This window comes from Ictidomys tridecemlineatus, chromosome 15, assembly GCF_052094955.1.
Source record: "Ictidomys tridecemlineatus isolate mIctTri1 chromosome 15, mIctTri1.hap1, whole genome shotgun sequence".
Taxonomy (NCBI): domain Eukaryota; kingdom Metazoa; phylum Chordata; class Mammalia; order Rodentia; family Sciuridae; genus Ictidomys; species Ictidomys tridecemlineatus.
In genome coordinates this window covers 32,716,993-32,742,341 of record NC_135491.1, presented here as the reverse complement: position 1 = coordinate 32,742,341, position 25,349 = coordinate 32,716,993, and the positions used below count along the sequence as shown (strand labels likewise).

The 25,349-nt window shown below is 36.7% G+C and overlaps 1 protein-coding gene and 2 non-coding genes across 5 annotated transcripts in view; 1 reads left to right on the top strand and 2 right to left on the bottom strand.

Annotated features, from left to right (window-relative positions):
* Fto (FTO alpha-ketoglutarate dependent dioxygenase) overlaps nucleotides 1–25,349 on the bottom strand; it is a 366,796-nt gene that overhangs the window by 213,556 nt on the left and 127,891 nt on the right. The window lies entirely within an intron of this gene.
* Nucleotides 1,762–1,834, top strand: Trnaa-ggc (transfer RNA alanine (anticodon GGC)). Its single transcript has one exon. It is a non-coding gene; the product is annotated as a tRNA-Ala (tRNA).
* Nucleotides 13,237–13,342, bottom strand: LOC120888180 (U6 spliceosomal RNA). The gene has a single exon (XR_005731685.1). It is a non-coding gene; the product is annotated as a U6 spliceosomal RNA (small nuclear RNA).

Below are 25,349 nucleotides of genomic sequence, written 5' to 3'. Positions count from 1 at the left end.
CAATTCTAAATAAAATATGGCTCAAAGAAGAAATCTCAAGAAAATCATAAACAATTGTGAACTAAATGAAAATAAAAATGCAACTTATCAAAATTTGTTAGATACACTGCTTAGAGAAAATTTTATAGCATCAAATGTGTATATTAGAAAGGAAAAAGATCTAGACTCATTAATCTAAGCTTCCAGCTGGGAAATTAGAAAAAGAAGAGCACGTTAATCCGAAGTAAGCATGAGAAAAAGACATAAAAATTAAGGCAGACCATTAAAATAAAAACCAGTAAACCAACAGAGATAAATCATTGGAACTAAAAACTGGTTCACTCACCAGATCAATAAATTAATAACTTCTAGCCAGACCAAGAGAACAAAATGAGCCAATGAAAGAAATGACATCACTACAGATCCTATAGACATTAAGAGAATAATAATACTCACGTAGTACAACTACGTCTATGCACCAAAAGTTGATAACCTAGGTTAAATGGACCAATTCCTCAAAAAATGCGATTTGCTAAATCTCACATAAAGACAGACAATATAGAGGCTGGGCTGTAGCTAGTGGTACAGTGTTTGCCTAGCATATGTGAGGCATTGGGTTCTATCCTTAGCAGCACCAAATAAAAATAAATAAATAAAGTAAAAGTGTCTGTTTAAAAAAAAAGAATAGACAATATAGTCATAGCTCTATTAAAAACTGAATCAGTAATTTATAACCTTCCAAAACAGAAAGCAAAATAGAAGCTAGGCAATGTTCATTGTTGAGTTCTACCAAACATTTAAAGATGGCATACAAATGATTTACAATCTGTCAAAGATAAAAACACAGAATATACTGAAATTCATTTTCTGAGACCAGAATAATCCTTATACCAAAACCAGACAACATTACAAGAAAACTGAAGTCCAACATCTCTCATGAACACAGATGAAAAATCCTCATCAGAATATGAGAGAAATAATTTCAACAATGAATATAAAGAATTGTACACTATGACCACGAGGGATTTTTCCTAAGTATGCAAACTGGTTCAATATCTGAAAATTATTCAATGCAAGTCCATCAAATCCACAGTCTATAGAAGAAAAACTACATCATCACACCAGTAGATACAGAAAAATATGACAAAATGCGGAATCCATTCATGACAAAAAAAAAAAACCTCAGCAAACCATGAATAAAGAAGAATTTCCTCAACATGATAATGTCTAAAAAAAGAAAAAATCCTACAGATAACATCATACATAAAATAAGAAACTAAAGGCAAAATTGGCGCAAGAAAAAGATGGCTCCTCTCATTACTTTTTATTCTTTTTTTTTTGGAGACAGGATTGAATCCAAAGGGGCCTTACCACTGAGTTACATCCCCAGCCCTTTTATTTTTTATTTTGTGACAGGGTCTCTCTAAGTTGCTTAGGGCCTCACTAAGTTGCTGAGGCTGGCTTCAAACTTCCAATATTCTTGCCTCAGCCTCTGAAGCTCCTGGGATTATAGGTGTGCACCACTGAAGCCAGCTCACCACTTCTTTTCAACATCATACTGGAAGCTCAGCTAATACAGTAAAAGAACACAAGGAAATAAAAGGTGTATGGAAAACGAAGAAAGAAAGGAAACTGTCATGGTTCACAGGATGACATGACTCTGTATGTGAAAAATCTAAGAGAGAACAACACAACAACAACAAAAAATCTCCTGCAACTAATGAACAATTATAGCAAGGCTGTATGATATAAGGTTATTATTTAAAAGTCACTTTCTGGGCTGGGGATATAGCTCAGTTGGTAGAGTACTTGCCTGGCATGCACAAGACCCTGGGTTCAATCCCCAGCATGCCCACCCAAAAATAAAAAATCACTTTCCTATACACCAGTAATGAACAAGTAAAATCTGAAATTAAAAACACAATATCATTTGTATTAGCATCCCCCATATTTAGGTTTAAATCTAAAATTTGTTCAAGGTATCAGGAATTTAGCTTAGTGGCAGAGCACTTGCCTCACACCACAAGACCCTGGGTTCAATCCCCAGCATGACACAATAAAATAAGTATAGGATCTATATGAGGAAAGTCATAAAATTAAGATGAAAGAATTAAAGAAGAACTAAATACAAGTTTAGATATTTCATATTTAATATTTTTAAAAATCAATATTGTCAAGATATCAGTTCCTCCCAGCTGGTTCTATAAATTCAATTATTATCTCAATCAAACTCCCAGTAAGTTGATGACATTAACAAACTGATTCTGCAAAGTTTTTCATGGAGAAGCAAAAGGCCCAGAACAGCCAGCACAATATTGAGGAAGAAGAAGAGAAAGTTTAAGAACTAACATGATGTGACTTGAAGCCTTGCTGTAAAGCTATGTAACTAAGACAGTGTGGTTTTGGTAAAAGAATAGACAAACAGACCAATGGAACAGAACAGGGAGCTCAAAATCCTTGTAATGCAATCAACTGATTTTTGACAAAGGAGCAAAGGCAATACAATGCAGGAGAGACCGTTTCTTCATCCATACATGCACACAAAAGGAATCTAGACACAAGTGCTACACCCTCCACACACACACACACACACATACACACAAAAAAAAACACACCTCAAACTACATCATAAACTTACATGTAAAAATATAAAAACTCCTAAAGATCACACAGGAGAAAATCTGGATGATCATGAATAATCTAGATGATCATGACCAAAGACATGATCTTTGAAAAAAACTTTCTTTTTAACTTTGTTAAAATGAAAACTTTCTGCTCTGCAAAAGACACTGCCAATGGAATAAGACAACCCACAGACTGGGAGAAAGAATTTGCAAGACCTAGTCCAATGAAGGCCTATTATCCAAAATATTTGAGAACCCTTAGGGCTCAGCAATCAGAAAACTAAAACAATTAAAAAGTGGGCAAAAGACCTAAATAAACACAAATGAAGAATAAGCATTGAAAAGATTTCCAACATCATCTATCATTCGGGAACTGCAAATTAAAACAAAAATGAGATGCCACTACCTATGGCTTAGAATACCAGACAGTCTCAAAACACTGACAGTACCAAATGCTGGGACGAGAACTCTCACCCATTACTAGGAAGTGAGAAAACAAAATGTACAGTCACTCCTGAAGACAGTTTGGCACAGTCTCTTATAAAACTAAGCTCACTTTCACCATATGATCCACCAACCCAAAGGAGCTAAAAACATATATCCATTCAAAAACCTGCACAAAATGTTTATAGCAGCTTTATTACCAGTTGCTAAACATAGATGAAAGCAAGATGTCCTTCAGAAGGTCAATAGATAAATAAACTGTTAAAGAAGCCAATCTAAAAAGACTGCATTGCCTTATTTCAAATATATGACATTCTGGAAAAGTCGAAACTATAGAGACAATAAAAGATTCAAGGGTTGCCAAGGGATGGGGGAGAGAAGAATGAGTGGGCAAGCACAGAGTATTTTTAGGGTAGATCCATGTCATTATCCCTCTTTCAGAACCCATAGAATATACAATATCAAGAGTAAAACATAATATAAACTATAGACTGAGTGACAGAGACATGTCAATGTAGCCTCATCACTTGCAATCAGTGTCTCCCTCTGGTGTGGGATGCTGGGAGACTGCACTGCATGGGGCAGGGGTTCAGGGAACTCTGTTCTTTTTGCTCAGTTTTGTGGTAAACCTTAAACTACTATTAAAAAGAAAAACCACTATTTTAAAAAACATATCAACTAAAAAGTGGAAAATTTTTTAAGACTCTCGAGTTGACCATATTGAGACCAATAACATACAGTACTTAAGTATATAAAGTTATTCTTCCATGGTATTCTAACAGTAAAATAAAATAAAACAAAACAAAATTTAAAAAAAAAAACCTTTTCACTTGCTAATTTAAAAATAGGGTGTGTGAGGAAATATATTGGCAAAATTGTATTGTTATGTCATGTGCCAGTAGGAATCTGTAGCATCAAATCCTGCCATTATGTATACTTGCAATGCACCAATAAAAAAACATGGAAAAATAAAAATAAGGTGAGCAATTACTAAGCACCAAGCAAGTTTCCAGGCACACTGAACAGAACTAAGTACCTGTTCTCAGGGAGGTAAGATGATGAAGGGGAAGATATGCAACAAACAAATCCAAATGTAGAATGCTATGAGAAAATGAAGCAGGATAACTTAACAAGAATTAGTACGGGGACTTGGAAGCAGAGCACCGCTTTGTACAAAACACTCACTGGTGACATTTAAGCTGACATCTGAATAATGAGAAGCCAGCAATGCCAAGAGCTCAAGTGAGAATATTCTAGTTGGGGCAAACAGCTAAGGCCCTGGCCCTGAAGGGGAGATCTGCTTGTTGTACCTGAGGAAGAAGAAGGGCCAGTGACTGTACCCCGGGCAGCAAGCACAGTCACCCAAGAACAAGGGGAAATTGGAAAGATTATGGAGGTCCCTGCCAGTCTCAGTAGGGATTGGGGCTTTATCCTAAACACTCTGGGAAGCTCTCAGAAAATGTTAAGCAGGGAAATAATGTGACCTCACTGTGAAGAGCCCGCTCTGTCAGCTTTACAGAAAGAGGGGTGCTATGGTGTGGATATGGTGTGAGTGTCCCCCAAGGTGTCTTGTGTTGAAATTTAATCTGCATTGTAAGGTACTAAGAGGCAGAAAACTAATCCCCGTTTGGGGGATGCTGGAGGTTGAGGAAAGTGATTAGGATTAGACAGGTCATTAATGCAGACTCCCATGATTAAATCCTGGTAACTTTGGATGAAGAGAGAGACCAGACACACATGTACACATATGTGCTGCCTGTCTCATGCTCCATCTAAGGACTCTGCCAAAAAGAAGATCATCACCAGATGCAACCCCTTCACCTTGCACCTCCAGAACCATAAGCAGAAACAAACCTCTCTGCTTTATAAAGTTAGCCTCCCTCAGGTGTTTCATTATAGTAACAGAGAGCTAATACTAGAGAAGACTAAAGGCAAACAAGAGTTGACCCAGGAAAACCAGATAGGAAATCGTTATAGCAGGTCTTGCAGAAGTTGATAGTGACTTGGACTAGAATGATGGAGGGATGATGTGCAGTCATCACATTTGGAATGTTTTAGGGAAAGATAAGAGGACATGTTAACGAACTGAATAAATGAAGTAGGAGAAAGAATGTTATCAAGAGCAATTTTTTTAAAATTTATTTTTGGTACCAGGGACTGAACCCAGAGGCATTCAACCATATCCTCAGCCCTTTTTATATTTTATTTTGACACAGGGTCTCACTAAGTTGCATAGGGCATCACTAAATTCCTGAGGCTGGCTTTGAACTCATAATCTTCCTGCCTCAACCTCCCGAGCCACTGGGATTACAGGCATAAACCACCATGCCCAGTTCAAGAGCAATTCTTGGAATTTTCATAGGAAAACGTGTTTGAAGGTGAGCAAATTACAAGTTACAAAAAAATACTACGTATTAAAAAAATACTACAAATTAAAAAAAAATACTACAAATTAAAAAAATACTACAAAATGCAATATAAGGTAAGGATGAAAATAGTAGTGATATATTTGGAGCACAAGAAGAAGGCCAAATGATAACTCTCTCTTCCCTTTGGCCTCTCTGAAAACTATGAACATTTCTGATTGATCCTATTTTATCTAAAGGGGGATTCAGAATCAAACCCCATGAAAAGTGGACTTAAAGGGGACTTTCCCGGGCCAGGTTCCCAGAGTTGAACAATTTCTAGGAAACACACAAATGCCAGTCTCATCTATCCAAATTAATGCCTACGACTTCCATGCTATTAATATTAGGATCCACAGACATCATTATGGGGGAAAAAATCATCTTAACGAACTTATTTGTTAAGTGCTTTTGTTCCACTGAGTGACAATGAGTGTAATATGACGAAGGCCGACTGGCAAACACCACTTCAGCGGCAACACTTGGGGGCTGGCACCTTTCTCTAATCCTTGGCAACTCTCTAATCAAACAACTCTTTTGAAATTGTTTCCAACTCTTTCTAATCCTTTATGACTTTTAGGAAAAACCCTGTAATTTTCATTTAAGAGCTTCTAATTTATCTAAAACTCTAAGTCGATGAAAGTGGCTCAAGCTCCGTGGATTATGTATCTCAAAGGATATACAAAAGACATCCCCCGCTTTCAAAGACCACTCCTAATAATTTTTAGAAAGAAAACATTAAAGAATGTACCTTTGCCCGAGTGATCTCAGAATATAGTAAAAACTTCCTGACTTTATCTACAACTGGAATCAGAGTTTGCAGATTATTCAAGAAAACATCCATAAAATAGGGCAGTCATTCTTTGCTGCATGCCCCGGCAGTGAGTAAAGAGCACTCTGGACATTCACTGTAGCATGAAATCTCATCTCATATAGAAAAAAAACCACACAGGCAAAAGCATAATTTACACTGCAGTTGATGCCTGAGACTTCTCTGGTTTTAACATGGAAAACCACATCGCCTGAGGTCTCCTCCCCTGCAGACAAACCAGAAGAGGTGGTCACCCTAAACTGGCCCCCATGCTGATTTGTCCCAGAGTTCCTTCATCCCAATTTCTTAAAGTAACAATCAGGAGCTTTGCTAAAGGCACTCTTGAGGTAAATAAGTCCAAGAGTGAAATCCAATCTTCCCAGCTTCACACGACCACTGAAGCTTTTCATTCTTACTCACCTGTCCATTCTCATCTCTCAATCTTAATATTTATGACCTATTTTTCCTAGACGTGAGGACATCCATGAGTGAGATCATTTTCAGAATTTAATAGCCAAAGAAAGCAGGAGGGGTAGCCCCTGGCAAAATGTCAGTCTAGACACAGGCTGCTAACTGCCCTATTCCCAGAGCCCCCCAAACACATACAATGGAAGATAAAAAGAGATCAAAGCCTCTAGCAGCACAAAATATCAGGGAAAGGTGTTCAATGTGCCAGAAAGGCACAGAACTGTGCTAGAAAGAGGATAGGTGCAATCTGGTGGAGGAAGGGCCAAAGGCTGACACATGGCTATGTTTAAAAAAGCAACAAGCCTAGCAAATATACAATCAGGTCCTAAGAGAGGTGTTCACCCTCTAACTCAAAGTACAAAGCAAAAGGGCAAGGGTATTTGGAGGGCAGGGCTCCCCCTGCCCTCTAGTAGGGCAGCTTTGTGTGCCCACAGCCCATGATGCTCACAGATCCAGGATGCTGCAGTTACAAGCCATCACTCTGAGACCAGGCGTGGCTAGGCAAGGAACTGGAGCCGGCAGTTACGCTGGGGTGGCCCAAAGCCCATCCTGGTTCGCTCATACTGCAAGCACCCACACCAAATAAAGACACAGACAAGTTATTAAGCACAGTCCAATTTATCAAATCTCTCATCTGGCTGTGTAAGAACACATTTTCTTCCTTCCTCCTTCAAGGGAAGGATTTTGTCAGGAATCCATACTAATCTCTCCTAGCACCAATCTCAACTATGTGCCTATAAGCCAGTACTAGTCATCTTTGTATGAGGATAAACAGACAAGAACTCACCAGACTTACACAAAAACACTGCAGTTCAAAGGGATGGAAACACTTGGACTGAAACTGTTTCTTCAGAAAAAGGCTCACTCAAACTGACAGGAAACATGGTTTTTCAAATTCTCAATTTTTAAAAAAGATGCTTAACTCAAAAGGACATTGCATTTTTTAAAAAGGACACAAAACAGACATGAAATGGAAGAGCATGAGAAATACTTAGAGTTGGTTTCTTTGAATTGAATTGTTTCATTTAAAAGAATGATAGATAAGGTAAATGGCAGAAGGCATGCTGCTGAAAAGTCAAATTACTCTACTGCATGTGTGAGCTGAAGAAATGACCTGAGAACTTAGAAGGAAAATCAAAAATTGGTCACAGGAATAAGACATGACAGAAAATTCCAGAGGCCAAAATACATATAAAAGGAATCTTCAAAAGAAAGCAGAATACAGCCAGGCTCAGTAGCACTCACCTGTAATGGGAGGCTGAGGCAGGAGGATCACAAGTTCAAAGCCAGACTCAGAAATTTAAGCAACCTAGGGAGACCCTGTCTCAAAATAAAAATTTTTTAAAAGGATGGGGATGAGGGATATGGAATGGACAAGTCACTCGGTGGTTAAGTGCCCCTGGGCTCAATCTCTGGTTCAAAAAAAAAAAAAAGAGAAGGAAGAAAGGAAAGAATAATACAAAGATATAAGAACCATCAAGGAAATAATAGAGAATTTTCTAAAGTTGTGAAAGGGCATAACTGTGCTCTACAAAATGGTTGAACAAATACATAAACATATTCTGCTAAAAAATTAAATAGCAAATACTGAAAATGTCCTAGGAGAAACAGAGCTTCACCAAAATGGAAACAAATGGAAGACAGCCTCAGACCACACCAGAGGCCCTGGGAACAATAGCTACAGTCGTAAGTGAGAGCGTTGTGCCCAGCTGTACTAGAACCACTCAAGGACACACGAACATAGAAAGTATAGGAAGTCGCTCTCAGTGCAGGGAGTCGGGAGAACATGCCAACACCATTCCCTGCTCCATTAGGCTTCATGAAACTTGTTAGAAACAATCTTGAGCTGACCATAAGAGCAATCAAAATAAGTAAAATCACAAGTATAAAAAGGGCAGCAGGAAGCATAAAAGAACTTAAACTATTTCAAATATTCTTCACCATTAAGCCATTTTAAATCAAATGGTTACTTAATTTAACACAAGTTTTTAAAACAATACTTAAATATAAAAGAGAGCCACCTAAAATATATATTAAAAATCTAAGTAAGAAATTCAGAATAGTGTATGGAAAAATAGCTGGAAAGTAGGCAGAAGGGTGGGATAAAGTACATGTTAAGAAAAATAAAATGGAAAACAGAAAAATGGCTACAGACGATCAGTGAATAATAGAAAGAACACACAAAAAAGTGATGTACAAAAATGAAAAGGGTTCAATCCCATGACTACATGAATAAATAAAATTTAAAACACCAGTATGTTAGTTTTACTCGTCAAGTTAGCAAAATATTTTTAAATTGCAATGCCCTGCATTGTCTAGAACATGGTAAAATAAGCTGGGAGAGGAACTGCTGATCACATTTCATCTACTACAGGTGAATAGAAACTGGAAACAATTTTTCTGAGTAACAGTCTGACAATAGAAGACATGAAGTTTTAAAAGACCACACTCCCCTTCCTCACCGCGGTATTCCACTTCTAATTTTTCCTATAGAAATAAGACATACAGACAAGGTTGTCCACTGTAGCAGTCTATATGTTGATATTCAAACAACTGGCAATGAATTGAATAACAAAATGGAGAGGATCAATTTTTTTTAATTTAAGGAATTCTTTGAGATTTATAATGTACAAATGATAAATAAAATTTTGTATATTTGTGACATACAATGGGATATTTTAATATATGTATACATTGTGAGGATTCCTACAATCAAGCTAATTAATATATCCATCGTCTCAGAGTCACCTTCTTTTGGGTGTCTGGTGTGAATATTTAAGAACTACAATTTTCTTGGGCATGGTGGCACATGTCCATAATTCCAGCATTTCAAAAGGCTGAGGCAGAAGGATCATAAGTTCAAGGCCAGTCTCAGCAAATTGGCAAAAACCTCAGCAATGTGGGGAGAGACACTATCTCAAGATGAAAAATCAAAGGGACTGGGGATGTACCTTAGTGGTAAAATATCCCTGAGTTCAATCCCCAGTACCAAAAAGAGAGGAAAAAAAAAACCGACCATCTCAACAAATTTCATATATGCAATGTAATATTATTAACAATAAACAACCACCACCATGCTATACATTAGACCTCCAGAATTTATTCATTCTGCATAACTGAACTTTCTACCTCTTGACCAATATTTCCTTATTTCTTCCAACCCAACCCCTCATAGCTACATTTTATCCTGTGCTTCCTTACGTAATTTTTAAGATTCTACATATAAGTGAGATAATATAGTATCTATCTTTCTGTGCTGGTTTGTTTCACTTAGTCTGTTTCCAGATTTCTCTAAGTTTTTACGAATGATAAGGTTTCCTTCCTTTTTAAGGTTAATACTTCATTTACACACACACACACACACACACATACACACACACACACACACACACACACACACACACCACATTTTGTCCATGCACCTGTTGACACTTAGGCTCTCTATCTTGACTGTGTAGAAAATGCTGCCATAAACATAAAAATAAAGGTATCTCTTCAAGATACTGATTTCATTTTCTCTGGATACATACCCACAAGTGAAAGTGCTGGATCATACAGAAGTTTTTACCTTTCTGTGGAACCTCCATATCTTTTCCATATTGGCTATCCCAGTTTACATCTCTGCTAAGTGAGAACAAGAGTTCCCTTTTCTCCATATTCTCATCAATACTTGCTATCTATTGTCTTTTTGACAATAGTGATTCTAACTGTATGTCTTCTTTTGAGAAATGTCTATTTAGGCCCTTGGACTATTTTTTAAATTTTTTTATTTTGTCATTGAGTTGTTCATATAGTTTGGATATGAACACCTCATCAGGAGTACAGTTTGCAAATGTGCTCACCCATTCCACAGATTGTCTCTTCAGTTTATGGATATCTTCTTTTTTGTGCATAAACTTTTAGGTCAATGCAATCCCAGTTGCCTAATTTTGCCTGTACCATCTAGAAAAAAATTCATTGACCAAATCAATAGCAAGATTTTTCCTTTTGTTGTCTTCTATTAGTTTCACATTGTCAGGTTTTATATATAAGTCTTTCATCAATTTGGAGTTGATTTTTGTATATAGCATGAGGTAAGGGTTCAATTTCACTCTTCTGCATAGAAATATCTAGTTTTCTCAATACCATTTATTGTAAAAGAAACTGTCCTTTCCCCACTGTGTATTCTGGGAACCTCTGTCACTCTGTCAAAAATCATTAGGCACATAGGGTGTGTATTTACTTGGGGGTTCTCTAGTCTGTTCTCTTGGCAATACACCTGTTGCTAGGTAATAACCAGCTGATTTGATTATGATAGTTTTGCAGTATGTTTTGAGGTCTCTAGCTTTATTGTGCCTAAGATTTCTTTGGCTACTTGGGGTCTTTTGTGGTTCCACATGAATTTCAGTACCACTTTTTCTATTTCTGTGAAAAATATCATTGCAACCTTGGTAAGAATTTCACTGAATCATAGATCACTTGTGGTAGGATGGGAATTCTGACAATATCGATTCCCATGAATATGGGCTATTTTCCAATTTATTTCAGTCTTTCTTCAATTTTGTTCATCAATCTTCTCATTTTCAGCGTAAAGACTGTTCACCTCCTTGGTTAACTTTATCCCTAAGTAGTTCCTTTTTGATACTATTGTAAATGGGATTATTTCCTTAGTGTCTTTTTTGAAGTTTATTGTTAGTGTGTAAACTGCAAGTGGTTTTTTTTTATATATATATATATTGACCTTCTATCCTGCAACATCATTAACTTTCTTAGTTCTGACAAGTTCTTGATGGAATATTTTTAGAATTGTCTGTATCTAATATAATCTGCAAACAGAGACCATTTTAGTACTACCTTTCTAATTTTAGTGCCTTTTATTTCTTTATCTTGCTTAACTGCTCTTTCTAGGACTTCTGTACTGTCAAATTAAAGTGGTGGAAGTGGGTATCTTTGTCTTTTTTGATACTGAGTTTGGGAACTGTGTAGGTTTCTCAGAAATGACCTCTATTACATTGACATATATTCCATCTAAACATAACTTGCTGAATTTTTATCAAAGGATGCTGAACTCTGTCACTTGCTTTTTCTGCATCTCTTGCAATCATATGATTTTTGTCTTTTATTCTGTTAATGCAGTGTATAACAATTATGGATGTGCATATGTTGAACCATCTTGCACCCAAAGAGTAAGTCCCAATAAATTATAGTATATAATCCTTTTTTGGTGCTATCATATATAGATGGCTAAAACTTTGTTAAGGATTTTTACATCTATGTTCATCATATTTACTAGGTCTAATAATTATCTTACAGTGTCCTTCTTTGGTAAGGTATGAGAGTAAAAATGACCTCATAACATGAATTTGAAAGTGTTCTTTTTTTCTTCAATGTTTTAGAAGAGTTTGAGAAGAAGTGGCAATAATTTTTCTTTAAATGTTTGATAGCAAAGCTAGTGAAGCAATAAGTGCATAGACTTTTCTTTGGGAGGTTTTTGATTCAATATTGTTACTCATGATTTGCCTATTTAAATTTTTATTTCATCATTTTTCAGTTTTGATAGATTGTATATGTCTTGGAATGTATCCATTTGCTCTATATCATCAAATTTATTGGCATAAAATTGTTCATTTTTAATCTCATAAGATCCTTTATACCCCCATGGTATAAATGGTGACATTCTGCTTTCATTTATAATTTTTCTTCTCCTTTTTCTTAGTCTAACTAAAGTTTTGCTAGATTTATCTTTCAAACAAATCATAATTTTATTCATATTTCCAATTGTTTTTCTCATCTCAACTATTTTTTCTTCCTTCTCTGTATCTTTAGCTTCCTTCTGCTAACTCTGCAATTAGCTTGTTCTACTTTTTCTAGTTCCTTTGGGTATTAAGTTACATTGTTTATGTGAAGGATCTTTCTTTCTCCTTTAATATAGGTATTTATTGTGAAAAACTTTTGAGAAATTCTTTTGCTGCATCCCAAAAGTTGTGGTATGTTGTGTTTCCATTTTCATTTCTCTCAAAAATATCCATTTCCCTTTTCTTTTTTAACAAACTAATTGTTCAGGAGTGAGTTTTAAATTCACGTATAATTGTAAATTTTACAATTTTCCTCTTGTTACTGATTTGTAGGTTTATAACAATGTGGGGGGAGGGAATTAAAAATATGCTAATTGTTTTCAACCTTCTTAAAATTATTAATACTTGTTTTGTGGCCCAATTTATTATTTAATCTGGAGAATGTTCTGTGTGTACTTGAAAAGAATACATACTCTTCTGCTGTTGGGTGGAATGTTCTATATGTATATCTGTTAGGTCCAGTTGTTCTACTGTGTTCAAGTCTGCTATTGCTTTATTGACTTCCTGTCTGGGTGACCTATCTATTGCTATAAGTTGGGTACTGAACTTACCCACTCTTTATTATATTGCCATCTATTTCTCCCTTCAGTTCCATTAATATTGGCTTTATGCATTTAGGTGTTCAAATGTTGGGTGAATATACATGTACAATTGTCATATGCTCTTTTATTTTCAATATGGAATGCTTCACAAATTTGAATGTCATTGTTGACAGGGGCCATGCTAATCTTCTCTGAATCATTCCTGTTTTAGTAAATGTGCTGCCAAAGTGAGCAATGTCATATGCTCTTGATGAAGTGACCTCCTTCTCACTATATGATAACATTTTCTAATATACTGTGACAGTGTCTAACTTAAAGTCTATCTTGTCCAATGTAAGTAGAGCCTCCTCTGCTCTTCTGGTTACCATTCACAGGGGGCATCTTTTCCTATGCATTCATTTTCAGTATATGTGTGTTCTTAGCTAAGGTCTCTTTTAGGCAGCATATATAGTAGTCCACTCTTATTTGAAGTTTTGCTTTCCATAGTTTCATTTACCTGCCGTCAACCACAATTCTACAACCCCCAAATATGTCATCAAGGCTTGTTGATCCAGGCTCATCTGAAGCCTGTGATCTTCTTTCTAACATATCATCAGAGGGTCATTAGTAAGCCAAAGCCATGACAAAATGCCTGCATCCTTCACCTCGCCCTTCAGGTAGGCATTGCATCAGCTCACAAAAATCACAAGGGCAAGCACAGTATATTTTGAGATAAGAAACAACGTTCATAGAACTTTTACTAAAGTGTAATTATAATTATTCTATTTTACTAGTTAATGCTGTTAATATCTTACTAAGTCCAATTTATAAATTAAACTCTATCACAAATATGTATACATAGGGAAAAAAACATTATATATTCAGGGTGTAGTACTATTCGTGGTTTCAGGAACTCACTGGGGATCTTGAAACATATTCCCGGAGGATAAGAAGAAACTGATGTAGTTGGATTGCTTTTTTAAAATCCTTTCAGTCACTCTATGATGTTGGGTTGTAGAATATAATTCATTTACGTTTAACTCTTTATAAGGGTCTACTATAGACATTTTGTTCATTGTTTTCTGACAGTTTTATACTTCACTTATTCCTTTCTTCCTTTCCTGTTCTCTTCGTTTGTGATGTGATGATGTTCTGTAGTGGTATGCTTTGCTTCCTTGGCCCTTACCCTTAGTACATCCTCTTTGCTTTTCTTTGTGATTACTATGAAGCCTACACAAAATATCTGCTTAAAGCTATCAATGACTTAACTTTGCAAATAAAAAACTGCACTTAAAACATTTCTCTTCCCATTTTAATGTTATTGATGTTGCAATTTACATTTTTATATGTTTTGTGTCCACTAACAAATTACTGTAACAACTATGAGAGTTTAAAGTATTTTATGCACAACTTTGAGCATACTCTTACATTTGCCATGAGTTTTATACTTTAGTTTTATGTTATTAGTCTTTATCCCAAGGAAGAGTTCCTTTAGCAATTCTTCTGGAAAGGTCGAATGCTGATGAACTTCTACAGCTTGTGTTTGTCTAGCAAAGTCTCCTTTATTTTTGAAGGAGAGCCTTGTCAGGTACAGTATTCTTGGTCAGTAGATTTTTTCCCTTTCGTCTCTTGGAACATATCATCTAACTACCTCCTGGTCTACAAATTTTCTGCTGAAAAATCTACTGACAGTCTGATAGAAGTTCCCCTATATATGACAATGTGCTTCTGTCTTCCTGCTTTCAAATTTTTCTCCTTATCCCTGACTTTAAAACCTAGATTACAATATCTTGATGTTATACTTTAGATTTGAAAAGCTCCCCGAAAGTTTATGTGTCAAACGCAATGCAATAATGTCCAGAAATAAGGCTTAGAGAATGATTGGACAGTGAGTGCTCTAACCTCATTGATGGATTAATCAATCTGATGGATTAATGTTTTTAATGAACTATGGGTGGTCGCTGCAGGTAGGTGGGGTATGGCTGGATAAAGTGGATCTCTGGAGATATGCCCTTGGGGACTATTTCTTGCCCCTGGCCCCTTCCCACCATTTGCTTCCTAGCTGTTGAGAGGTAAGAAGCTTCCCTGCCACACATTCCCTTCTACCATGATGTCCTGCCTCACCTTGCACCCCCAGCCAAGGAGTCAGCTGACCATGGACTGAAACCTGAGAGAGTAAACCAAAAATGAATCTTTCCCCCTTTAAATTGCTTGTCAGATATTTTTGTTCACAGCAATGAAAGCTAACCAATAGACTTGGTAAACACATCTTTTATCATTGTCTGAGATTGTCTGGCTTCCTGGACCTGAATATTCATTCCTCTCTTCAAATTTGAGAAGAGTCCTAATTCTTAAAAATCAAGGTTTCTGCTCTTTTTTTCTCTCTACTCCTTCTGGAACTCCCATAATGCATATATTAGTTCACTTGATAATCTCATAAGTCTCCTGGGCTCCTTTGACTAATTTCACATGACTTATCTTGAAGCTCACTGATTCTTCTGCTTGGTCAAGTTGGCTATGAAAGTTCTCTATGGAATTTTTAAGTTTATTTTGTTCTTCAGTGCTAGACTTTCTATTTGTTTATTTATTTTTTAATGGTGTATGCCTCTTTCTTGAAATTTTCAATTTGCTGCTATCTTGTTTTCCTATTTTAGTTTAGCTGCCTATCAGTGATTTCTTGAAGCTCACAATTTTGTTTGAATATGAGAGGTTCCCACAAAATCTCCAGTGAATGCAGGAAATCCAGAGGTGAGATGATTAGATCATGAGAGGTGTGGCCTAATCAGTGCATTCTAGTTTGAATGAACTGACTGGGCGGTAACTGTAAGTAGGTGGGGCATAGTTGGAGGACATAGGTGGGTCACAGGAGGCGTGCCTTAGGTGCAAATTCCCTGTGCCCCTCTCCCCTCTTTCTCTGCGTCCTGCCCTTGCCATAAGCTGAGACGACTTCCTCTGCTGGGCCCTTCCCTCACGATGTGCAGCCTCACCTTGGGCCCAGAGCAACAGAGTCAGCCATCTATGGACTGAGACCTCCAAAACCATGACTCCCAAATAAACTTTTCCTTCTCTTGTTGTTCTAGTCAAGTATTTTGGTGACAGCAGTGCAAAAGCTAATTAAAATATTCACTGAACTTCAAGATAATAATTATAAATTCTTTGTCAAAGAGTTCACAGATTTGCATTTCTTTAGGGTCAATTACTGACATTTTACTTTGTCACATGGGTAAGATCATATTTCCCTGCTTATTTGAGATACTTGTAGCATTGTGTTGATATCTAATAATTTGATAAAGCAGAAATTTCTTCTATTTTTCACCAGTCAGCCTATTTGGAGATTTTGTGGGGGACATCTGACAGGCTCCACATGTGTGCTTGTTGTTAGGAGTCCTTGGGTGGGCTGGCCTAGTGCTTCAGGCAGTGGACACACTGGCCTAGCTGGGGCCTCAGAGACAAGCCTGGAACCTGGGTCTACTAGGCCTATGTCCTTGGTTTGTGGAATCAGCCTAAAGCTGGGGACTATAGGAGTGGGCTTGAAGCCTGCTATGTGCCACTCTGACACTACGGGCAGTCCTAGGCCATGGCTCCATTGATCCACCAGAGACTATGGCTGCAAGGGCCGGCCTGGAACTAGGGCTGATCTACTGCCTGGGTCCACAGGAGCAAGCCTAGATTCTAGGCTTTGAGGGCTACTTGGTATATGGACCCTGGGTCACTAGAAGTAGGCCTAGTTTTGGGGTGAGCGTGGAGCCTAGGTCTGTGGACACCTACCAAGAGACTAGGAGGGGCCAGTCTGGCATCACAGTTCATTAAGAAAGACCTGTTGTCAGGTCAACAACAAAGTCAAGTATTCCTTTCATTTTCCTTTCGCCCTGCAGAGGCTATCCCTCTCATATCTAAGCTATCTGGGGGAAGGAGGGGCAACAGAGTAATTTAGACTGTCTTTACTGCCCTCTCTAATGCATCTGTTACTTCTGTGCTCCATCCAGTGTTGTAAGCTCATCCTTTTAGTTCCTATGAATGTATTCTCATGTATAGACAATTGTTCAAATTGATTTTCTATGAAAGGACGGGCACAAGAAAGCCTTACCCTGCCATCTTGCTTGAAGGTAAGGGATAATTTTTAAACTAGTTTTCTAAATTGATATTTTCAAGGAATATTAAATGATAAGGAAAATGCTATAATATATAAAATCATTGGGAGGTAAACAGATACAAAACATTATGTATATTAATTTTCTAAAAAGAAACATACGTAGTTAGCATGGTGGATTGCAAGTTCACAGTCAGCCTCCACAACTTAGCAAACCTGTGTCAAAATTATAAAAAAGAAGGGGCTGGGATATAGCTTGATAGGAGAACATCCCAGGTCAATTTCCAGTACAAAAATAAAAGTAAAGAAAAGAAAAAGGAATATATGTTACCAAGTATAAAAAGAAATGCTAGAAAAAAATTAGACTAATTAGGTTTAAATAGTATTATCTGTTCCTTACATTTTCCTACAGTTTGAAAATTCTCTACAATGAACATGAACCATATTTAATTAATTCCATGGTACACTTTTTCTTCATTTTTAAAATCTCTGAAATTCACATATATCTAAGACTGATGGCAAATTTAGCTAGATATTATTGCACATTAAGTAGTGAAAAATAAAACAATAAATATTATTATGTTTTAAAGACTCACTTGGGGCTGAGTTTGTAGCTCAGTGCCTGCCATATGTGAGGAACTGGGTTAGATTCTCAGCACCACATATAAATAAATAAAAGTTTCATTGACAACTAAATAAATTTTTTAAGAAGATACAAATGGAAACGTACAGTGAAAGTATTCTTATAAAAGAGGTATTCACTAATGGCTATGTACTGCCATTAGTGAAGGCAGTAAAAGTTTTGTTAATCTTGTAAAGGATAGATATTATCTTTGTAAGATCTTGTGAATCTTCCCCCAAATGTAATTTTCCCTGACAGTAAAACCTTCTTCATAAAAACAAGTATGAGGCTGGAGGTGCAGAGCACTTGCCAAGCATGCATGAGGCCCTGAGTTCGATCCCTGGCACCTCATACACACACAAACACACACACAAAAAAGTATGGGGGAGAATATGAACTGAAGATACACAGTTTTTTTTTTTCTCTCTCTCCCCCTTTCTTTGAAAATTAACTTTTGTGGAATGCTAGGTTTGTTGTTGTGTTTTAAAGAGAAAAGATTCTTGAGGTTAATAATTCATTTTTGCTTTTTAAATATGCAAAAAATCTTTAATCCAACTTTGGTGAGGGCTACCTCCCCACTTGACTCTTCCAGGCCTCAACTCTTCCCAAGAGACTGAAGAGCACAGATGAATGGGAAATGGAAAGATAAGAAGGGACAGAATTGGGGTTAACAGTTAAATGAATGAAGTAGTTTTCTTTATTTCCCCTTTTATATAGGCAAAGCCATGAATTGTACCTACTGCTCCAGCTTAATGTGGGGACCAGAACTTCCCAAAGTTAACGGATGAACACTTAACACCTAGTTTCTGTTTCTTCATATACCTTCTTACCTTCCTCTTTATCCACTCTTACCTTACACCCAATTTTTTATTAGCAATTAAAGAGGGTGGCTATGGTTTCTGGCTAATACAACAAAAACAAAAAAGGATAACAAACAAACCCCCAAATGTGTCATTTAGTCTTTTTTCCACTGTATTATAGTGTGGCAAATAATACACAAAGGATATATAATCCAACTAAAAGCCTTAATAATTATTTTCCATAGCTCAAGCTTTTAGGAATTATGTTCTATAGATAAGCAAAGAGACTATATTAAGACTGCTAGCCAATGGGAAGAATTCTGCCCATCCAACCCATGGATAAGATGCAGCCTTATCCCATTACAGTGTGAATTTAAATGAAATACAAAAGAACAAAAAGATTTCACAATTCATAATACCATATCCACTCTCAGCAACACAGAAACCAACATTTGGTGTTTTCTTATAGAAAATTTAGAAAATAATGTCCACATTGATCTGGACACTGTGTTGGAAAATTTGATGATGTCACATGATTACTTAGAATAGATATAAGAAAATAAAGCACAAGTCCCTAAGAAATGGGCTGCCATGGAAGACTTTTAATTCTGTGAATATCTAAAAGTATTAGGTAAAGGGCCATTTGTAGGGAGAAACTTTAACACTTTCCCAGTCAGGAAATTTTAAGGACAGAATTAATGTTCTCTTTTGTCTCTATAGCTAAGATATATTGCCATAAAAATGAAAGAAAATCCATTTTTTGGTTTATTCACTCATTAGATGGACACCTGCTTATTAACCACCTACCATATTCAAAGTATCGTGTTAGTTGCTAGAGGGGATATAAAGGTAAAACAATCCTATTTCTTAGGATTGAATAGAGGTTTCAGAAAACTCTAAGAAAGAGAACCATAAATGGTCCAAGTAAAAATGTAATCATCAAAGGAGCTCAATGAGAAGAAATCCCAGTATGCTCACTGTGCTAGAGAGGGTTTGAAGAAGCCAGTACTTATCAAGATATTAAAAAAACATTAAAAAATATCTGGTGACATAGAAATAGCACTATAGCATGCTGCTTCCATCAGTAAGAATTTAAAAAGCAATTATCAATTCCAGGGGGAGGCCAGAAAGTCATTGTTCAAATTCAAAGCAAGCCAACATGTGGCATAATTCTGAATCTTTAACTTGAACTGACACTTGCAACATTCCCCTTCAACTGACACGGGTTGATCCCTTCAGTAAATTACATTGTCTGTTTATGGATCCAGTCACTCTCTCTGGTCTGCAATAAATAACACATGCATTAGCATCATTAGGCAGCAGCTTTCAAAATTCAAAATCAACCTATAGAGAAAGTATGCTTGTCCAATCGAAATTACAGATCCATATGAAAAGTTATAAAACTCAACAACATCAAAGTAACAATAGCCCTGTCTTTCATACTAAAACTCAAGAGAGAGTATCTTTAAATTGGTTCTCAAGATAAGCAACTAAGAAGGCATATCTAGAAGTAAATGTTAACTAGTAAATGAAACTTAGGAAAAATTAGAGATATTGTAATGGAGCTAATTTCATTTTTCTTGTTAGACAACCAACCAACAGTAGTTAAACATGTTAGCTTAAGTCATAAAGCATAAACACATGTTTAAAAGTGACAGAGGTAATCAAAGAACAAAATGCAAATATAGAAAATGTAGTTACCTCTATGAAACGAAACTCAGGGGTACATGGCAAGTTTTCTTTTCACTTTCCATTTTAGATCTTCCTTAACTCTTTGAATCAGATCTCCCTAGCACATGTATTATAAGACAATAATAATACTGACATGAAAAATTGGCAGAGCATACTATTAAGTGAAATAAAAAGTACTATAATGATATAGGCAGTAAAGTCCCATTTATGTTTAAAAAAGAGCATCCACAGATATGTATATATATGAACAGTGCTCAAAAAGTTTTGAATTCTGGAGCATTTAGAATTTTCAGATGATGGATATTCAACTGGTAAAGTCTATGCAAATACTCCAATATCTGTCAACCTCTGAAATCTAAAACCATCTGGTCCCAAGCATTTCAGATGAGGGATATTCAACCTGTAAACTGTGTTAATGCTTACAAAAAGATCAGATGGGAGAGTGAGCTAAAAGAGAACTTCCACATGTTATTCTAAAAAGTTCCACAGTATCTGAATGAGAATATATTGGTATTCTCTATTGTTTCATTTTTTTCCTCTATTTTTAAAAATTTGAATTCAAACACAAACTTCACCAGGTATGTTACCTTGATCAAGGTATGTACCTCTTTAAGCCTCATTTTCTATCTTTAATAGAGTTTTATTGAGATCTAATTGATATACCATACAATTCACTCATTTAAAGTATATAGTTCAATATATTTTAGCATCTTCACATTGTTGTGCAACTCTAACCACAAACTAATTTTAGACTATGTTCATAATCATAACAGAAACCCCCTACCTACTATAAGTCAATCACCCTCAAAATTCTTTTCCAGGAAAAAATGGTGTCAGAATGAGAGGACCATTACCTGAAATCTTATAATGAGGAACAAATAAAAATACACCGGCTTCTATCACAGTGCCTGGCTCTAACCAAACACACATCACATTTATTCCAGGTAAATTTCAAAACAAAGATGATGTAAAGATGATCAGAAATGAGCCAAAACCCTAAATGTGAAGAAAGTATAAAAAAGAAGTAAATCCTTTCAAGGACCAGAACACAGAGTCCTATCCTCCGAGCATATTCCACAGGTCCAGGCCCTCCCTGGAGTTCTACGGAATCCCAGAAACCCAGGGAGCAAGTTGAAAAACACAAGTTTGAAAGCATCAGCATTTGAGCATACATTTTAGAGTGAAAGTTTCAGGAGGAGAGATATATCCTCACCCCTGCGAAAAACTGAATAGCAAGAAGCCAATCTTGCAGTTACCGGGAAGATAAGAAGAACACCGCAAGTTCATATTGGACAAGCAGCTGAAACTATACTGTCATGTTTCTACTTTTCAAAGTGAAAATAAACATGACAGGTGCTCATTTGCTGTTCAAGCACTTTCCACTTAAATGGCAATTCCTCAAGCTTACTGACTGCAGCCTGAAGTTATAATTTATTACCATTTCTGTGTTATTCCCTTGCCTCGGCAGAAAGCAGAACACAGCACCTACATTTCAAGACCCAGGAGAGGTAATAAAGTATAATTATTTCGAATTTATGATTAAGCCATAAATTATATGCACTTTTTATTTCAGTTGGTCAGTCAGAGGTTGGGGGAGGAAGGCGTAACAAAAGCCTTTTCCTTTGAATAAAATATCTAAATCGGGGCAGGATTGAGGGACACCTGGAGGATTTACAAAGATACCACAGTCTCCAAGTTAAGTCCCCAGGGAGCCCTGGTTAAGAGACTTTTAACTCCTAGAAGCCTCTGTTCTTCCTGCCCACAGGGCTACAGACTTCAACTAGAGTGCCCATGTTGACTCGAAAAATAGAAGCAGAGCACGGTTTCAGGTTATACCACATCAAACACTCACTGTGCTCTGGGTCTTGCTGCCTCTAAGCCATATGTGTTTCATGGAAGGTGAAACTAATCTGTACGAAACTACTGACCAGACTGTCTAAGTGATCAGTCTTACCCCAAATAACTCTGCTTATTAATAACCACAGAACTCTGATTCAACAGTGGCCAGAAGGTTGTGTTGCCTACTACCAAGAGGCAATTGGTGAGATTTCCCTTTCTTGTAGTACCTTATGCGGCTATGGAACCCTAAGTATGGAACAATGAGGTGCAAAGCTGACAAAGCTCAGGGCATGAAGCAAGAGAAGCACTTGGCATTCAGCACTCTTCTGTCACCTACTGGCCTCATTGGTTCCCCAATACGCCATAGCCCAGGACCCAATCTTTGTCATGAGTTCCCATGTTCAAATGTAGCTTGCAAAGCACAGTCCCACATACATTTTTATTTGGATTCACAAAAGAACTCTGGGAAGGAAGTCTCACGAAGCACTCATTTTACAGTAGAGGCAGAAACTCAGAGACGCTAATAATCCAATACCAATGTACAGCACAGTGAACCTGGAACCATCACCTGACCAAAAATTCTATAGCCTTTTCATTATTCTACTCTAAAGAGTTGGGGAAGTAAAGCAAAACCAAAACAGAAGTGCTCTGCATTGCTTTTTTTTTTTTTTTTCCTGTTTTCACAGTGGATTTTTTTCTTGGCAACTGAAGCTTTGAAATACCTGTTTGTCATAGTAACAGCAGGTAGATATTAAAACATAAATGGAAGTGAAATTTAGCTGGGTTTAAATAAATAAAAATAAAGAGAACAGAGAGAAAAGTCCTGAGGAGTGACTTTTTTTTTTTTTTTTTGCAAAAGGAATTATAAATTAAGGGGGACCAAAGGGGGTTTGCCCCAAATGTTTACCTACCACTCACCTTTGTCCTGGAACATCCCACCTTCACACCCAGCTCCTGGTTAATGAACTTAATTTGGTTGATGTCCCTTGAACTGTATAATCTGTTCCACAAAAAACAAACTCAGTTTGTCTCCAACCTACTTTTAAGTCCCTAACTCCCTGGTTACATGCAGTCTATGGAAAACATCTGTGGCAAAGTAAATCATCCTACCCTGAGAAAGACCAGAATGTGCCTTTTTTTTTTTTTCTTTAAGTGTGTTTTGAAGTCCTGGTTGGAAAATTAGTGAAAATTGTAAATCTGTTTGCAAATCTGGTCATGTCCAACTCTGAGATTAGGGCAAAGATTCCAATTTAAAAGTAAAACCGTGACAACCCCAGTTAAGCGTGTCCTCAGGCACTGCCAGCAGGGCCTTCACTCACTTCCACGGGCAGTGGATTTATTACAGGCACCCAACACGTTCCCCCATCAGACACCCCTGGAGTATTTACTTGAGACAGCAGGGTTCAGTCTGCACTTCCTCTGCAGACCAATATATTATTATAAATTGAGCTAAACTGTTTCCTTTTCATAAGTGCTATGAAGTTCAGATTTCAGATATCAGCACAGGGCTGAGGGACTTCTTGCTATTTGGATTTCAAAAAGCAAAGAGAAAAGGCAGTGTTTGGACTACAGTTGCTTTTATTTTTATTTCTTATTTTTTTGTTAGCAGAATATGGAGAAAAATTAATTTTAGAAGACAAACATGACGTCTTGATAAGAAAATACATTCTAAATGCAGACATTGGAGTACACTGCCTGCCACAGCTCAGGAAGAAACCAACTATTTCACCTGTACATGACAGCAAGAGCTGGGAAAGCTGGAGTAGATTTTATAACTTGTATATCACCTCCTATAAACTAACACTAATTTCTTCTGTTTATCACTTAAAGAGACCCAATATATAAAAATATATATTCCTTAGGACATGTAAATTTTTAAAAAATGCAATTATTTAATATTTTCATTATTAAAATGCAGTTTTTAAACTCTAAGAAAAACATAACTTTAAGAAGAAATGGAAAGAAAGAAACCTACAGAACACCATCATCTTCTCTTCCTTTCCTGAAAAGCCACTAGGTAAGGCAGAGGCATGGTGCTGAGGTGGGTAGAAGGGAGCCAGGAAGCAGGGGTCAGTCCTTGAGTGGGGTGAGAAGGGCATCCATGTGGTGGGATGACAGTGGCCTGATGTGAAATGTCAGAACCCAAGTGGGCAAAAAGGACAAGTTCCAGCACTCGATTTCTTCTTTTGCAATAACAGCTAATAGTTGCTTCTGAACTCCCCAATGAATGCGGCTGTTACTCATATTACCACTACAATTACAGATGTGCACATGTACTAAAAAAAGACTAAAAAGGAGTATACTAAATCACACATGAAAATTTTGACATTCTTCTTTCATTTTAAATAGTTAAGTGTTTCCTCTCACTGCTTCTCTTTTAATCAGAAGGGTACAAGTAAGATGTTAGTAAACATGAAAGCTAAACTTTTACAAGATACTTATTTTTATACAAAGAAACAATTAATGAAGCTATTTTAAAAGGAATCATTATTGTTCTAATCTCCTTAGAGATGCAAATTACTAACATAAACTACTGAACAAAGGGAAATAATACATTTACTTTAACATCCATAAAGAGTCAAGCCAAATATCCAAATTTGTGTAGTACATAAAAAAAGAAACAATAATCTATTTACATTTGGCCATAGGACAGAAACTTCAGAAGAGAAACTTAGTTCCTGAGGACAGACAGGAGAGGAGGAGGAAAAGAGATGACCTTAACATTAAAAATTGTCCAGACCAAGATTTCACTGTGTTGAGTCAGTCAAAATGGTCCCATTTAGAGTACAAAGAGCACGGCAAATGGATGGAGCCTGCAACCCGTCCTGGTCCCTCTTCTGCTTCTTACTAACGGAGTGACCTTGGGCAAATTACTTAAGAAAAGAACTATTTCTGCCACCTTCCTCGGGATGACTGGAGACTCAGATTGCTAATAGAAACTGATCTGTAAACTGCAATGCAACAAGAAAATGGAAAAGCAGGGATTAAAACCAGTGTTCAACCAAAGTAGGAATTGCCACCTCATGAGAAGAATTAAGAGGTAAAGGGATACAGCATTAAGTACCATTAATTCACGCTGTGCGAAAGAATCCCTACATAATCACGTTCCAATCCTCCTACAGACATTAAGGAAAAAGTCCTAGACTGGTACCAGTACATAATTAACACTTCTCTAACAGTTACTAAACTCCCTTTTTAACAAAGACAGAACAGGACTCAG